This window comes from Pseudophryne corroboree, unplaced genomic scaffold, assembly GCF_028390025.1.
Source record: "Pseudophryne corroboree isolate aPseCor3 unplaced genomic scaffold, aPseCor3.hap2 scaffold_1472, whole genome shotgun sequence".
Lineage (NCBI taxonomy): Eukaryota > Metazoa > Chordata > Amphibia > Anura > Myobatrachidae > Pseudophryne > Pseudophryne corroboree.
The window spans coordinates 87,083-104,284 of NW_026968102.1; the positions used below are offsets into that span (position 1 = coordinate 87,083).

General features: G+C 40.0%; 4 non-coding genes across 4 annotated transcripts; all 4 read left to right on the top strand.

Annotated features, from left to right (window-relative positions):
* Positions 1–1,002: 1,002 nt before the first annotated feature.
* Positions 1,003–1,095, top strand: TRNAI-UAU (transfer RNA isoleucine (anticodon UAU)). Its single transcript is given in 2 exon segments — positions 1,003–1,040; positions 1,060–1,095. It is a non-coding gene; the product is annotated as a tRNA-Ile (tRNA).
* A 1,707-nt stretch (positions 1,096–2,802) lies between these two features.
* Positions 2,803–2,895, top strand: TRNAI-UAU (transfer RNA isoleucine (anticodon UAU)). The gene is given in 2 exon segments: positions 2,803–2,840; positions 2,860–2,895. It is a non-coding gene; the product is annotated as a tRNA-Ile (tRNA).
* An 809-nt stretch (positions 2,896–3,704) lies between these two features.
* TRNAI-UAU (transfer RNA isoleucine (anticodon UAU)) lies at positions 3,705–3,797 on the top strand. The gene is given in 2 exon segments: positions 3,705–3,742; positions 3,762–3,797. It is a non-coding gene; the product is annotated as a tRNA-Ile (tRNA).
* A 13,104-nt stretch (positions 3,798–16,901) lies between these two features.
* TRNAI-UAU (transfer RNA isoleucine (anticodon UAU)) lies at positions 16,902–16,994 on the top strand. Its single transcript is given in 2 exon segments — positions 16,902–16,939; positions 16,959–16,994. It is a non-coding gene; the product is annotated as a tRNA-Ile (tRNA).
* The last annotated feature ends 208 nt before the right edge of the window (positions 16,995–17,202 follow it).

The following is a 17,202-nucleotide window of genomic DNA, read 5'->3' on the forward strand; positions in this document are numbered from 1 at the left end:
CATTCATCACCAAAAATGATTTTCTTTTTCAATTCTTATGACGGTACTGATTGTATTGAATAAAATCCACATCTAGCATAACCAATCAATGCTGCAAAGTGCTCCAGTGGCACAATTGGTCAGCGTGCATTTCTTATAATATAGTATCTGTTGAGCAATGCCAGGGTTGTGAGTTCAAGCCTCACCTGGAGCATCTTTGTCTACTATTTTTTTTCCTTTTCTTATGTCATTAGTCATTGATTATAAACTGCTACCTTAATATTTAATATGATATTACAAAGGATGGAAGAAAGAAAGAAAAAACACAAACATGATTGTGCATTTAAGTTGTCAACACATCTGCTTTGGTTCAAATGCACTGCATATCTTCCTTCAGTCAGCCAACAAAACAGCAATGGAAAAGATTAACATACTGTTGGTAAAGCAGTTGCATCAAATTGATTTTCTGCAATATAGCATGATAATCCATACTGACAGCTCTGGATAGTTCCAGCACATTTCTTGCTGGACTTGGTAATGCAAAGAACACAGTAAATAGCTTCACTTTTTCCTCAAAAATAAATAATTGACTATTAAAAACCTAACAGTCTTAAATAAGAACATCAGTAAGCACCACTGGCATAATGGGTAAGGTACTGTTCTCCTAAGCCAGTGGTTGTGGGTTTAAGTCCTGTCTGAGTTGGAAGTCATTACAGCAAGTGTCTCATCACTAGAGTTGATATTTTATCCTTACTTCTACTGTAAAACAGTCTTGCAGTGTTTAGCTTGTAAAAAATGATCACAGAAGCTAAAATATGACATTAGTTATGATAACATTGTTGTTGTTTTTTTTTAAACCTTTTCTATCACCGTGGACAGCTTATTCAAGTGCCATCTGGCATGCATGTTCCTTTGTTGCTCATCATTCATCACCAAAAATGATTTTCTTTTTCAATTCTTATGACTGTACTGATTGTATTGAATAAAATCCACATCTAGCATAACCAATTAATGCTGCAAAGTGCTCCAGTGGCGCAATTGGTCAGCGCGCGGTACTTATAAGACGGTATCTATTAAGCAATGCCGAGGTTGTGAGTTCAAGCCTCACCTGGAGCATCTTTGCATACTGTTTTTTTTTCCTTTTCTTATGTCATTAGTCATTGATTATAAACTGCTACCCTAATATTTAATATGATATTACAAAAGATGGAAGAAAGAAAGTAAAAACACAAACATGATTGTGCATTTAAGTTGTCAGCACACATCTGCTTTGGTTCAAATGCACTGCATATCTTCCTTCAGTCAGCAAACAAAACAGCAATGGAAAAGATTAACATACTGTTGGCAAAGCAGTTGCATCAAATTGATTTTCTGCAATATAGCATGATAATCCATACTGACAGCTCTGGATAGTACCAGCACATTTCTTGCTTGACTTGGTAATGCAAAGAACACAGTAAACAGCTTCACTTTTTCCTCAAAAATAAATAATTGACTATTAAAAACCTAACAGTCTTAAATAAGAACATCAGTAAGCACCACTGGCATAATGGATAAGTCACTGCCCTCCTAAGCCAGGGGGTCCAAGTCCCATATGGGGTGGAAGTAATTACAGCAAGTGTCTCATCACTAGAGTTGATATTTTATCCTTGCTTCAACTGTAAAACAGTCTTGCAGTGTTTAGCTTGTAAAAAATGACCACAGAAGCTAAAATATGACATTAATTATGATAACATTGTTGTTGTTTTTTAAACCTTTTCTATCACCGTGGACAGCTTATTCAAGTGCCATCTGGCATGCATGTTCCTTTGTTGCTCATCATTCATCACCAAAAATTATTTTCTTTTTCAATTCTTATGACTGTACTGATTGTATTGAATAAAATCCACATCTAGCATAACCAATCAATGCTGCAAAGTGCTCCAGTGGTGCAATTTGACAGTGTCCTGTACTTATAAAACAGTATCTGTTGAGCAATGCCGAGGTTGTGAGTTCAAGCCACACCTGGAGCATCTTTGTATACTGTTTTTTTTCCTATTCTTATGTCATTAGTCATTGATTAAAAACTGCTACCTTAATATTTAATATGATATTACAAAGGATGGAAGAAAGAAAGAAAAAACACAAACATGATTGTGCATTTAAGTTGTCAGCACACATCTGCTTTGGTTCAAATGCACTGCATATCTTCCTTCAGTCAGCCAACAAAACAGCAATGGAAAAGATTAACATACTGTTGGTAAAGCAGTTGCATCAAATTGATTTTCTGCAATATAGCATGATAATCCATACTGACAGCTCTGGATAGTACCAGCACATTTCTTGCTGGACTTGGTAATGCAAAGAACACAGTAAACAGCTTCACTTTTTCCTCAAAAATAATTAATTGACTATTAAAAACCTAACAGTCTTAAATAAGAACATCAGTAAGCACCACTGGCATAATGGGTAAGGCACTGTTCTCCTAAGCCAGTGGTTGTGGGTTTAAGTCCTGTCTGAGTTTGAAGTCATTACAGCAAGTGTCTCATCACTAGAGTTGATATTTTATCCTTGCTTCTACTGTAAAACAGTCTTGCAGTGTTTAGCTTGTAAAAAATGATCACAGAAGCTAAAATATGACATTAGTTATGATAACATTGTTGTTGTTTTTTTTAAAAACTTTTCTATCACCGTGGACAGCATATTCAAGTGCCATCTGGCATGCATGTTCCTTTGTTGCTCATCATTCATCACCAAAAATGATTTTCTTTTTCAATTCTTATGACTGTACTGATTGTATTGAATAAAATCCACATCTAGCATAACCAATTAATGCTGCAAAGTGCTCCAGTGGCGCAATTGGTCAGCGCACGGTACTTATAAAACAGTATCTGTTGAGCAATGCTGAGGTTGTGAGTTCAAGCCTCACCTGGAGCATCTTTGTATACTGTTTTTTTTTCCTTTTCTTATGTCATTAGTCATTGATTATAAACTGCTACCCTAATATTTAATATGATATTACAAAGGATGGAAGAAAGAAAGAAAAAACACAAACATGATTGTGCATTTAAGTTGTCAGCACACATCTGCTTTGGTTCAAATGCACTGCATATCTTCCTTCAGTCAGCAAACAAAACAGCAAATGAAAAGATTAACATACTGTTGGCAAAGCAGTTGCATCAAATTGATTTTCTGCAATATAGCATGATAATCCATACTAACAGCTCTGGATAGTACCAGCACATTTCTTGCTGGACTTGGTAATGCAAAGAACACAGTAAACAGCTTCACTTTTTCCTCAAAAATAATTAATTGACTATTAAAAACCTAACAGTCTTAAATAAGAACATCAGTAAGCACCACTGGCATAATGGGTAAGGCACTGTTCTCCTAAGCCAGTGGTTGTGGGTTTAAGTCCTGTCTGAGTTTGAAGTCATTACAGCAAGTGTCTCATCACTAGAGTTGATATTTTATCCTTGCTTCAACTGTAAAACAGTCTTGCAGTGTTTAGCTTGTAAAAAATGACCACAGAAGCTAAAATATGACATTAATTATGATAACATTGTTGTTGTTTTTTAAACCTTTTCTATCACCGTGGACAGCTTATTCAAGTGCCATCTGGCATGCATGTTCCTTTGTTGCTCATCATTCATCACCAAAAATTATTTTCTTTTTCAATTCTTATGACTGTACTGATTGTATTGAATAAAATCCACATCTAGCATAACAACTTAGTGCTGCAAAGTGCTCCAGTGGCGCAATTGGTCAGCACGTGGTACTTATAAGACAGTATCTGTTGAGCAATGCCGAGGTTGTGAGTTCAAGCCTCACCTGGAGCATCTTTGTATACTGTTTTTTTTTCCTTTTCTTATGTCATTAGTCATTGATTATAAACTGCTTCCTTAATATTTAATATGATATTACAAAGGATGGAAGAAAGAAAGAAAAAACACAAACATGATTGTGCATTTAAGTTGTCAGCACACATCTGCTTTGGTTCAAATGCACTGCATATCTTCCTTCAGTCAGCCAACAAAACAGCAATGGAAAAGATTAACATACTGTGGGTAAAGCAGTTGCATCAAATTGATTTTCTGCAATATAGCATGATAATCCATACTGACAGCTCTGGATAGTACCAGCACATTTCTTGCTGGACTTGGTAATGCAAAGAACACAGTAAACAGCTTCACTTTTTCCTCAAAAATAAATAATTGACTATTAAAAACTTATCAGTCTTAAATAAGAACATCAGTAAGCACCACTGGCATAATGGATAAGTCACTGCCCTCCTAAGCCAGGGGGTCCAAGTCCCATATGGGGTGGAAGTCATTACAGCAAGTGTCTCATCACTAGAGTTGATATTTTATCCTTGCTTCAACTGTAAAACAGTCTTGCAGTGTTTAGCTTGTAAAAAATGACCACAGAAGCTAAAATTAGAGATGAGCGCCGGAAATTTTTCGTGTTTTGTGTTTTGGTTTTGGGTTCGGTTCCGCGGCCGTGTTTTGGGTTCGACCGCGTTTTGGCAAAACCTCACCGAATTTTTTTTGTCGGATTCGGGTGTGTTTTGGATTCGGGTGTTTTTTTAAAAAAACCCTAAAAAACAGCTTAAATCATAGAATTTGGGGGTAATTTTGATCCCAAAGTATTATTAACCTCAAAAAACATAATTTACACTCATTTTCAGCCTATTCTGAACACATCACACCTCACAATATTATTTTTAGTCCTAAAATTTGCACCGAGGTCGCTGTGTGAGTAAGATAAGCGACCCTAGTGGCCGACACAAACACCGGGCCCATCTAGGAGTGGCACTGCAGTGTCACGCAGGATGGCCCTTCCAAAAAACCCTCCCCAAACAGCACATGACGCAAAGAAAAAAAGAGGCGCAATGAGGTAGCTGACTGTGTGAGTAAGATTAGCGACCCTAGTGGCCGACACAAACACCGGGCACATCTAGGAGTGGCACTGCAGTGTCACGCAGGATGTCCCTTCCAAAAAACCCTCCCCAAACAGCACATGACGCAAAGAAAAAAAGAGGCGCAATGAGGTAGCTGTGTGAGTAAGATTAGCGACCCTAGTGGCCGACACAAACACCGGGCCCATCTAGGAGTGGCACTGCAGTGTCACGCAGGATGTCCCTTCCAAAAAACCCTCCCCAATCAGCACATGATGCAAAGAAAAAGAAAAGAAAAAAGAGGTGCAAGATGGAATTATCCTTGGGCCCTCCCACCCACCCTTATGTTGTATAAACAAAACAGGACATGCACACTTTAACCAACCCATCATTTCAGTGACAGGGTCTGCCACACGACTGTGACTGATATGACGGGTTGGTTTGGACCCCCCCCAAAAAAGAAGCAATTAATCTCTCCTTGCACAAACTGGCTCTACAGAGGCAAGATGTCCACCTCATCTTCACCCTCCGATATATCACCGTGTACATCCCCCTCCTCACAGATTATCAATTCGTCCCCACTGGAATCCACCATCTCAGCTCCCTGTGTACTTTGTGGAGGCAATTGCTGCTGGTCAATGTCTCCGCGGAGGAATTGATTATAATTCATTTTAATGAACATCATCTTCTCCACATTTTCTGGATGTAACCTCGTACGCCGATTGCTGACAAGGTGAGCGGCGGCACTAAACACTCTTTCGGAGTACACACTTGTGGGAGGGCAACTTAGGTAGAATAAAGCCAGTTTGTGCAAGGGCCTCCAAATTGCCTCTTTTTCCTGCCAGTATAAGTACGGACTGTGTGACGTGCCTACTTGGATGCGGTCACTCATATAATCCTCCACCATTCTATCAATGTTGAGAGAATCATATGCAGTGACAGTAGACGACATGTCCGTAATCGTTGTCAGGTCCTTCAGTCCGGACCAGATGTCAGCATCAGCAGTCGCTCCAGACTGCCCTGCATCACCGCCAGCGGGTGGGCTCGGAATTCTGAGCCTTTTCCTCGCACCCCCAGTTGCGGGAGAATGTGAAGGAGGAGATGTTGACAGGTCGCGTTCCGCTTGACTTGACAATTTTGTCACCAGCAGGTCTTTCAACCCCAGCAGACCTGTGTCTGCCGGAAAGAGAGATCCAAGGTAGGCTTTAAATCTAGGATCGAGCACGGTGGCCAAAATGTAGTGCTCTGATTTCAACAGATTGACCACCCGTGAATCCTTGTTAAGCGAATTAAGGGCTGCATCCACAAGTCCCACATGCCTAGCGGAATCGCTCCGTGTTAGCTCCTTCTTCAATGCCTCCAGCTTCTTCTGCAAAAGCCTGATGAGGGGAATGACCTGACTCAGGCTGGCAGTGTCTGAACTGACTTCACGTGTGGCAAGTTCAAAGGGCATCAGAACCTTGCACAACGTTGAAATCATTCTCCACTGCACTTGAGACAGGTGCATTCCATCTCCTATATCGTGCTCAATTGTATAGGCTTGAATGGCCTTTTGCTGCTCCTCCAACCTCTGAAGCATATAGAGGGTTGAATTCCACCTCGTTACCACTTCTTGCTTCAGATGATGGCAGGGCAGGTTCAGTAGTTTTTGGTGGTGCTCCAGTCTTCTGTACGTGGTGCCTGTACGCCGAAAGTGTCCCGCAATTTTTCTGGCCACCGACAGCATCTCTTGCACGCCCCTGTCGTTTTTTAAAAAATTCTGCACCACCAAATTCAAGGTATGTGCAAAACATGGGACGTGCTGGAATTTGCCCATATTTAATGCACACACAATATTGCTGGCGTTGTCCGATGCCACAAATCCACAGGAGAGTCCAATTGGGGTAAGCCATTCCGCGATGATCTTCCTCAGTTGCCGTAAGAGGTTTTCAGCTGTGTGCGTATTCTGGAAAGCGGTGATACAAAGCGTAGCCTGCCTAGGAAAGAGTTGGCGTTTGCGAGATGCTGCTACTGGTGCCGCCGCTGCTGTTCTTGCGGCGGGAGTCCATACATCTACCCAGTGGGCTGTCACAGTCATATAGTCCTGACCCTGCCCTGCTCCACTTGTCCACATGTCCGTGGTTAAGTGGACATTGGGTACAACTGCATTTTTTAGGAGACTGGTGAGTCTTTTTCTGACGTCCGTGTACATTCTCGGTATCGCCTGCCTAGAGAAGTGGAACCTAGATGGTATTTGGTAACGGGGGCACACTGCCTCAATAAATTGTCTAGTTCCCTGTGAACTAACGGCGGATACCGGACGCACGTCTAACACCAACATAGTTGTCAAGGACTCAGTTATCCGCTTTGCAGTAGGATGACTGCTGTGATATTTCATCTTCCTCGCAAAGGACTGTTGAACAGTCAATTGCTTACTGGAAGTAGTACAAGTGGGCTTACGACTTCCCCTCTGGGATGACCATCGACTCCCAGCGGCAACAACAGCAGCGCCAGCAGCAGTAGGCGTTACACGCAAGGATGCATCGGAGGAATCCCAGGCAGGAGAGGACTCGTCAGACTTGCCAGTGACATGGCCTGCAGGACTATTGGCATTCCTGGGGAAGGAGGAAATTGACACTGAGGGAGTTGGTGGGGTGGTTTGCGTGAGCTTGGTTACAAGAGGAAGGGATTTACTGGTCAGTGGACTGCTTCCGCTGTCACCCAAAGTTTTTGAACTTGTCACTGACTTATTATGAATGCGCTGCAGGTGACGTATAAGGGAGGATGTTCCGAGGTGGTTAACGTCCTTACCCCTACTTATTACAGCTTGACAAAGGGAACACACGGCTTGACACCTGTTGTCCGCATTTCTGGTGAAATACCTCCACACCGAAGAGCTGATTTTTTTGGTATTTTCACCTGGCATGTCAACGGCCATATTCCTCCCACGGACAACAGGTGTCTCCCCGGGTGCCTGACTTAAACAAACCACCTCACCATCAGAATCCTCCTGGTCAATTTCCTCCCCAGCGCCAGCAACACCCATATCCTCCTCATCCTGGTGTACTTCAACACTGACATCTTCAATCTGACTATCAGGAACTGGACTGCGGGTGCTCCTTCCAGCACTTGCAGGGGGCATGCAAATAGTGGAAGGCGCATGCTCTTCACGTCCAGTGTTGGGAAGGTCAGGCATCGCAAACGACACAATTGGACTCTCCTTGTGGATTTGGGATTTCAAAGAACGCACAGTTCTTTGCGGTGCTTTTGCCAGCTTGAGTCTTTTCAGTTTTCTAGCGAGAGGCTGAGTGCTTCCATCCTCATGTGAAGCTGAACCACTAGCCATGAACATAGGCCAGGGCCTCAGCCGTTCCTTGCCACTCCGTGTGGTAAATGGCATATTGGCAAGTTTACGCTTCTCCTCCGACAATTTTATTTTAGGTTTTGGAGTCCTTTTTATTCTGATATTTGGTGTTTTGGATTTGACATGCTCTGTACTATGACATTGGGCATCGGCCTTGGCAGACGACGTTGCTGGCATTTCATCGTCTCGGCCATGACTAGTGGCAGCAGCTTCAGCACGAGGTGGAAGTGGATCTTGATCTTTCCCTAATTTTGGAACCTCAACTTTTTTGTTCTCCATATTTTATAGGCAGAACTAAAAGGCACCTCAGGTAAACAATGGAGATGGATGGATTGGATACTAGTATACAATTATGGACGGACTGCCACGGTTAGGTGGTATAAAAAAACCACGGTTAGGTGGTATATATTATAATAATAATACAATTATGGATGGACGGACTGCCTGCCGACTGCCGACACAGAGGTAGCCACAGCCGTGAACTACCGCACTGTACACTGGTTGATAAAGAGATAGTAGTATACTCGTAACAACTAGTATGACACTATGACGACGGTATAAAGAATGAAAAAAAAACCACGGTTAGGTGGTATATATTATAATAATAATACAATTATGGATGGACGGACTGCCTGCCGACTGCCGACACAGAGGTAGCCACAGCCGTGAACTACCGCACTGTACACTGGTTGATAAAGAGATAGTAGTATACTCGTAACAACTAGTATGACACTATGACGACGGTATAAAGAATGAAAAAAAAACCACGGTTAGGTGGTATATATTATAATAATAATACAATTATGGATGGACGGACTGCCTGCCGACTGCCGACACAGAGGTAGCCACAGCCGTGAACTACCGCACTGTACACTGGTTGATAAAGAGATAGTAGTATACTCGTAACAACTAGTATGACACTATGACGACGGTATAAAGAATGAAAAAAAAACCACGGTTAGGTGGTATATATTATAATAATAATACAATTATGGATGGACGGACTGCCTGCCGACTGCCGACACAGAGGTAGCCACAGCCGTGAACTACCGCACTGTACACTGGTTGATAAAGAGATAGTAGTATACTCGTAACAACTAGTATGACACTATGACGACGGTATAAAGAATGCAAAAAAAACCACAGTTAGGTGGTATATATTATAATAATAATACAATTATGGATGGACGGACTGCCTGCCGACTGCCGACACAGAGGTAGCCACAGCCGTGAACTACCGCACTGTACACTGGTTGATAAAGAGATAGTAGTATACTCGTAACAACTAGTATGACACTATGACGGTATAAAGAATGAAAAAAAAACCACGGTTAGGTGGTATATATTATAATAATAATACAATTATGGATGGACGGACTGCCTGCCGACTGCCGACACAGAGGTAGCCACAGCCGTGAACTACCGCACTGTACACTGGTTGATAAAGAGATAGTAGTATACTCGTAACAATTAGGATGACACTATGACGGTATAAAGAATGAAAAAAAAACCACGGTTAGGTGGTAGGTATATAATAATAAATAATACAATTCTGGTCGGACGGACTGCCTGCCGTGTGCCGACACAGAGGTAGCCACAGCCGTGAACTACCGCACTGTACACTGGTTGATAAAGAGATAGTAGTATACTCGTAACAATTAGGATGACACTATGACGGTATAAAGAATGAAAAAAAAACCATGGTTAGGTGGTAGGTATATAATAATAAATAATACAATTCTGGTCGGACGGACTGCCTGCCGTGTGCCGACACAGAGGTAGCCACAGCCGTGAACTACCGCACTGTACACTGGTTGATAAAGAGATAGTAGTATACTCGTAACAATTAGGATGACACTATGACGGTATAAAGAATGAAAAAAAAACCACGGTTAGGTGGTAGGTATATAATAATAAATAATACAATTCTGGTCGGACGGACTGCCTGCCGTGTGCCGACACAGAGGTAGCCACAGCCGTGAACTACCGCACTGTACACTGGTTGATAAAGAGATAGTAGTATACTCGTAACAATTAGGATGACACTATGACGGTATAAAGAATGAAAAAAAAACCACGGTTAGGTGGTAGGTATATAATAATAAATAATACAATTCTGGTCGGACGGACTGCCTGCCGTGTGCCGACACAGAGGTAGCCACAGCCGTGAACTACCGCACTGTACACTGGTTGATAAAGAGATAGTAGTATACTCGTAACAATTAGGATGACACTATGACGGTATAAAGAATGAAAAAAAAACCACGGTTAGGTGGTAGGTATATAATAATAAATAATACAATTCTGGTCGGACGGACTGCCTGCCGTGTGCCGACACAGAGGTAGCCACAGCCGTGAACTACCGCACTGTACTGTGTCTGCTGCTAATATAGACTGGTTGATATTTAAAGAGATATTAGTAGTATACAACAATACTATACTGGTGGTCAGGCACTGGTCACCACTCCTGCAGCAAAAGTGTGCACTGTTAATTAATATAATTGTACTCCTGGCTCCTGCTAACAACCTGCAGTGCTCCCCAGTCTCCCCCACAATTAATTATAAGCTTTTAATTTATACATTGATGACTGTGCAGCACACTGGGCTGAGCTGAGTGCACACAGACTGAGTCACACTGTGTGACTGACTGTGCTGTGTATCGTTTTTTTTTTCAGGCAGAGAACGGATATAGCAGAGAGAAGTGAACGGATATATTATATTAAATAAAAGTTAACTAGCAACTGCACTGGTCACTGACTGTGGTAAACTAACTCTGTCTGCGACTCTGCACAATCTCTCTCTATCTAATCTATCTATCTCTATTCTAATGGAGAGGACGCCAGACACGTCCTCTCCCTATCAATCTCAATGCACGAGTGAAAATGGCGGCGACGCGCGGCTCCTTATATAGAATCCGAGTCTCGCGATAGAATCCGAGCCTCGCGAGAATCCGACAGCGTCATGATGACGTTCGGGCGCGCTCGGGTTAACCGAGCAAGGCGGGAAGATCCGAGTCGCTCGGACCCGTGGAAAAAAAAGTGAAGTTCGTGCGGGTTCGGATTCAAAGAAACCGAACCCGCTCATCTCTAGCTAAAATATGACATTAATTATGATAACATTGTTGTTGTTGTTGTTGTTGTTTTTTAAACCTTTTTTTATCACCGTGGACAGCTTATTCAAGTGCCATCTGGCATGCATGTTCCTTTGTTGCTCATCATTCATCACAAAAAATGATTTTCTTTTTAGATTCTTATGACTGTACTGATTGTATTGAATAAAATCCACATCTAGCATAACCAACCAATGCTGCAAAGTGCTCCAGTGGTGCAATTGGTCAGCGTGCGGTACTTATAAGACAGTATCTGTTGAGCAATGCTGAGGTTGTGAGTTCAAGCCTCACCTGGAGCATCTTTGTATACTGTTTTTTTTTCTTTTCTTATGTCATTAGTCATTGATTATAAACTGCTACCTTAATATTTAATATGATATTACAAAGGATGGAAGAAAGAAAGAAAAAACACAAACATGATTGTGCATTTAAGTTGACAGCACACATCTGCTTTGGTTCAAATGCACTGCATATCTTCCTTCAGTCAGCCAACAAAACAGCAATGGTAAAGATTAACATACTGTTGGTAAAGCAGTTGCATCAAATTGATTTTCTGCAATATAGCATGATAATCCATACTGACAGCTCTCGTTAGTACCAGCACATTTCTTGCTGGACTTGGTAATGCAAAGAACACAGTAAACAGCTTCACTTTTTCCTCAAAAATAAATAATTGACTATTAAAATCCTAACAGTCTTAAATAAGAACATCAGTAAGCACCACTGGCATAATGGATAAGTCACTGCCCTCCTAAGCCAGGGGGTCCAAGTCCCATATGGGGTGGAAGTCATTACAGCAAGTGTCTCATCACTAGAGTTGATATTTTATCCTTGCTTCAACTGTAAAACAGTCTTGCAGTGTTTAGCTTGTAAAAAATGACCACAGAAGCTAAAATATGACATTAATTATGATAACATTGTTGTTGTTGTTTTTTAAACCTTTTCTATCACCGTGTACAGCTTATTCAAGTGCCATCTGGCATGCATGTTCCTTTGTTGCTCATCATTCATCACCAAAAATGATTTTCTTTTTCAATTCTTATGACTGTACTGATTGTATTGAATAAAATCCACATCTAGCATAACCAATTAATGCTGCAAAGTGCTCCAGTGGCGCAATTGGTCAGCACGCGGTACTTATAAGACAGTATCTGTTGAGCAATGCCGAGGTTGTGAGTTCATGCCTCACCTGGAGCATCTTTGTATACTGTTTTTTTTTCTTTTCTTATGTCATTAGTCATTGATTATAAACTGCTACCTTAATATTTAATATGATATTACAAAGGATGGAAGAAAGAAAGAAAAAACACAAACATGATTGTGCATTTAAGTTGACAGCACACATCTGCTTTGGTTCAAATGCACTGCATATCTTCCTTCAGTCAGCCAACAAAACAGCAATGGAAAAGATTAACATACTGTTTGTAAAGCAGTTGCATCAAATTGATTTTCTGCAATATAGCATGATAATCCATACTGACAGCTCTGGATAGTACTAGCACATTTCTTGCTGGACTTGGTAATGCAAAGAACACAGTAAACAGTTTCACTTTTTCCTCAAAAATAAATAATTGACTATTAAAAACCTAACAGTCTTAAATAAGAACATCAGTAAGCACCACTGGCATAATGGATAAGTCACTGCCCTCCTAAGCCAGGGGGTCCAAGTTTTATATGGGGTGGAAGTCATTACAGCAAGTGTCTCATCACTAGAGTTGATATTTTATCCTTGCTTCAACTGTAAAACAGTCTTGCAGTGTTTAGCTTGTAAAAAATGACCACAGAAGCTAAAATATGACATTAATTATGATACCATTGTTGTTGTTGTTGTTTTTTAAACCTTTTCTATCACCGTGGACAGCTTATTCAAGTGCCATCTGGCATGCATGTTCCTTTGTTGCTCATCATTCATCACCAAAAATGATTTTCTTTTTCAATTCTTATGACTGTACTGATTGTATTGAATAAAATCCACATCTAGCATAACCAATTAATGCTGCAAAGTGCTCCAGTGGCGTAATTGATCAGCGCACGGTACTTATAAGACAGTATCTGTTGAGCAATGCCGAGGTTGTGAGTTCAAACCTCACCTGGAGCATCTTTGTATACTGTTTTTTTCCTTTTCTTATGTCATTAGTCATTGATTATAAACTGCTACCTTAATATTTAATATGATATTACAAAGGATGGAAGAAAGAATGAAAAAACACAAACATGATTGTGCATTTAAGTTGTCAGCACACATCTGCTTTGGTTCAAATGCACTGCATATCTTCCTTCAGTCAGCCAACAAAACAGCAATGGAAAAGATTAACATACTGTTGGTAAAGCAGTTGCATCAAATTGATTTTCTGCAATATAGCATGATAATCCATACTGACAGCTCTGGATAGTACCAGCACATTTCTTGCTGGACTTGGTAATGCAAAGAACACAGTAAACAGCTTCACTTTTTCCTCAAAAATAAATAATTGACTATTAAAAACCTAACAGTCTTAAATAAGAACATCAGTAAGCACCACTGGCATAATGGATAAGTCACTGCCCTCCTAAGCCAGGGGGTCCAAGTTCCATATGGGGTGGAAGTCATTACAGCAAGTGTCTCATCACTAGAGTTGATATTTTATCCTTGCTTCAACTGTAAAACAGTCTTGCAGTGTTTAGCTTGTAAAAAATGACCACAGAAGCTAAAATATGACATTAATTATGATAACATTGTTGTTGTTGTTTTGTAAACCTTTTTTTATCACCGTGGACAGCTTATTCAAGTGCCATCTGGCATGCATGTTCCTTTGTTGCTCATCATTCATCACCAAAAATGATTTTCTTTTTAGATTCTTATGACTGTACTGATGGTATTGAATAAAATCCACATCTAGCATAACCAATCAATGCTGCAAAGTGCTCCAGTGGTGCAATTTGTCAGCGTGCGGTACTTATAAGACAGTATCTGTTGAGCAATTCTGAGGTTGGGAGTTCAAGCCTCATCTGGAGCATCTTTGTATACTGTTTTTTTTTTCTTTTCTTATGTCCTTAGTCATTGATTGTAAACTGCTACCTTAATATTTAATATGATATTACAAAGGAGGGAAGAAAGAAAGTAAAAACACAAACATGATTGTGCATTTAAGTTGTCAGCACACATCTGCATATCTTCCTTCAGTAAGCCAACAAAACAGCAATGGAAAAGATTTACATACTGTTGGTAAAGCAGTTGCATGAAATTGATTTTCTGCAATATAGCATGATAATCCATACTGACAGCTCTGGATAGTACCAGCACATTTCTTGCTGGACTTGGTAATGCAAAGAACACAGTAAACAGCTTCACTTTTTTCTCAAAAAATAAATAATTGACTATTAAAAACCTAACAGTCTTAAATAAGAACATCAGTAAGCACCACTGGCATAATGGGTAAAGCACTGTTCTCCTAAGCCAGTGGTTGTGGGTTTAAGTCCCGTCTGAGTTGGAAGTCATTACAGTAAGTGTCTCATCACTAGAGTTGATATTTTATCCTTGCTTCAACTGTAAAACAGTCTTGCAGTATTTAGCTTGTAAAAAATGACCACAGAAGCTAAAATATGACATTAATTATGATAACATTGTTGTTGTTGTTTTTTAAACCTTTTCTATCACCGTGGACAGCTTATTCAAGTGCCATCTGGCATGCATGTTCCTTTGTTGCTCATCATTCATCACCAAAAATGATTTTCTTTTTCAATTCTTATGACTGTACTGATTGTATTGAATAAAATCCACATCTAGCATAACCAATCAATGCTGCAAAGTGCTCCAGTGGCGTAATTGATCAGCGCACGGTACTTATAAAACAGTATCTGTTGAGCAATGCCGAGGTTGTGAGTTCAAGCCTCACCTGGAGCATCTTTGTATACTGTTTTTTTTTCCTTTTCTTATGTCATTAATCATTGATTATAAACTGCTACCTTAATATTTAATATGATATTACAAAGGATGGAAGAAAGAATGAAAAAACACAAACATGATTGTGCATTTAAGTTGTCAGCACACATCTGCATATCTTCCTTCAGTCAGCCAACAAAACAGCAATGGAAAAGATTAACATACTGTTGGTAAAGCAGTTGCATCAAATTGATTTTCTGCAATATAGCATGATAATCCATACTGACAGCTCTGGATAGTACCAGCACATTTCTTGCTGGACTTGGTAATGCAAAGAACACAGTAAACAGCTTCACTTTTTTTCAAAAATAAATAATTGACTATTAAAAACGTATCAGTCTTAAATAAGGACATCAGTAAGCACCACTGGCATAATGGATAAGGCACTGTTCTCCTAAGCCAGTGGTTGTGGGTTTAAGTCCCGTCTGAGTTGGAAGTCATTACAGCAAGTGTCTCATCACTAGAGTTGATGTTTTATCCTTGCTTCAACTGTAAAACAGTCTTGCAGTGTTTAGCTTGTAAAAAATGACCACAGAATCTAAAATATGACATTAATTATGATAACATTGTTGTTGTTGTTTTTTAAACCTTTTCTATCACCGTGGACAGCTTATTCAAGTGCCATCTGGCATGCATGTTCCTTTGTTGCTCATCATTCATCACCAAAAATGATTTTCTTTTTCAATTCTTATGACTGTACTGATTGTATTGAATAAAATCCACATCTAGCATAACCAATTAATGCTGCAAAGTGCTCCAGTGACACAATTGGTCAGCGCGCGGTACTTATAAGACAGTATCTGTTGAGCAATGCCGAGGTTGTGAGTTCAAGCCTCACCTGGAGAATCTTTGTATACTGTTTTTTTTTCCTTTTCTTATGTCATTAGTCATTGATTATAAACTGCTACCTTAATATTAATATGATATTACAAAGGATGGAAGAAAGAAAGAGAAAACACAAACATGATTGTGCATTTAAGTTGTCAGCACACATCTGCTTTGGTTCAAATGCACTGCATATCTTCCTTCAGTAGGCCAACAAAGCAGCAATGGAAAAGATTAACATACTGTTGGTAAAGCAGTTGCATCAAATTGATTTTCTGCAATATAGCATAATAATCCATACTGACAGCTCTGGATAGTACCAGCACATTTCTTGCTGGACTTGGTAATGCAAAGAACACAGTAAACAGCTTCACTTTTTCCTCAAAAATAAATAATTGACTATTAAAAACCTAACAGTCTTAAATAAGAACATCAGTAAGCACCACTGGCATAATGGATAAGTCACTGCCCTCCTAAGCCAGGGGGTCCAAGTCCTATATGGGGTGGAAGTCATTACAGCAAGTGTCTCATCACTAGAGTTGATATTTTATCCTTGCTTCAACTGTAAAACAGTCTTGCAGTGTTTAGCTTGTAAAAAATGACCACAGAAGCTAAAATATGACATTAATTATGATAACATTGTTGTTGTTGTTGTTGTTGTTGTTGTTGTTGTTTTTTAAACCTTTTCTATCACAGTGGACAGCTTATTCAAGTGCCATCTGGCATGCATGTTCCTTTGTTGCTCATCATTCATCACCAAAAATGATTTTCTTTTTCAATTCTTATGACTGTACTGATTGTATTGAATAAAATCCACATCTAGCATAACCAATTAACGCTGCAAAGTGCTCCAGTGGCGCAATTGGTCAGCGCGCGGTACTTATAAGACAGTATCTGTTGAGCAATGCCGAGGTTGTGAGTTCAAGCCTCACCTGGAGCAGCTTTGTATAATGATTTTTTTTCCTTTTTTTTATGTCATTAGTCATTGATTATAAACTGCTACCTTAATATTTAATATGATATTACAAAGGATGGAAGAAAGAAAGAAAAAACACAAACATGATTGTGCATTTAAGTTGTCAGCACACATATGCTTTGGTTCAAATGCACTGCATATCTTCCTTCAGTCAGCCAACAAAACAGCAATG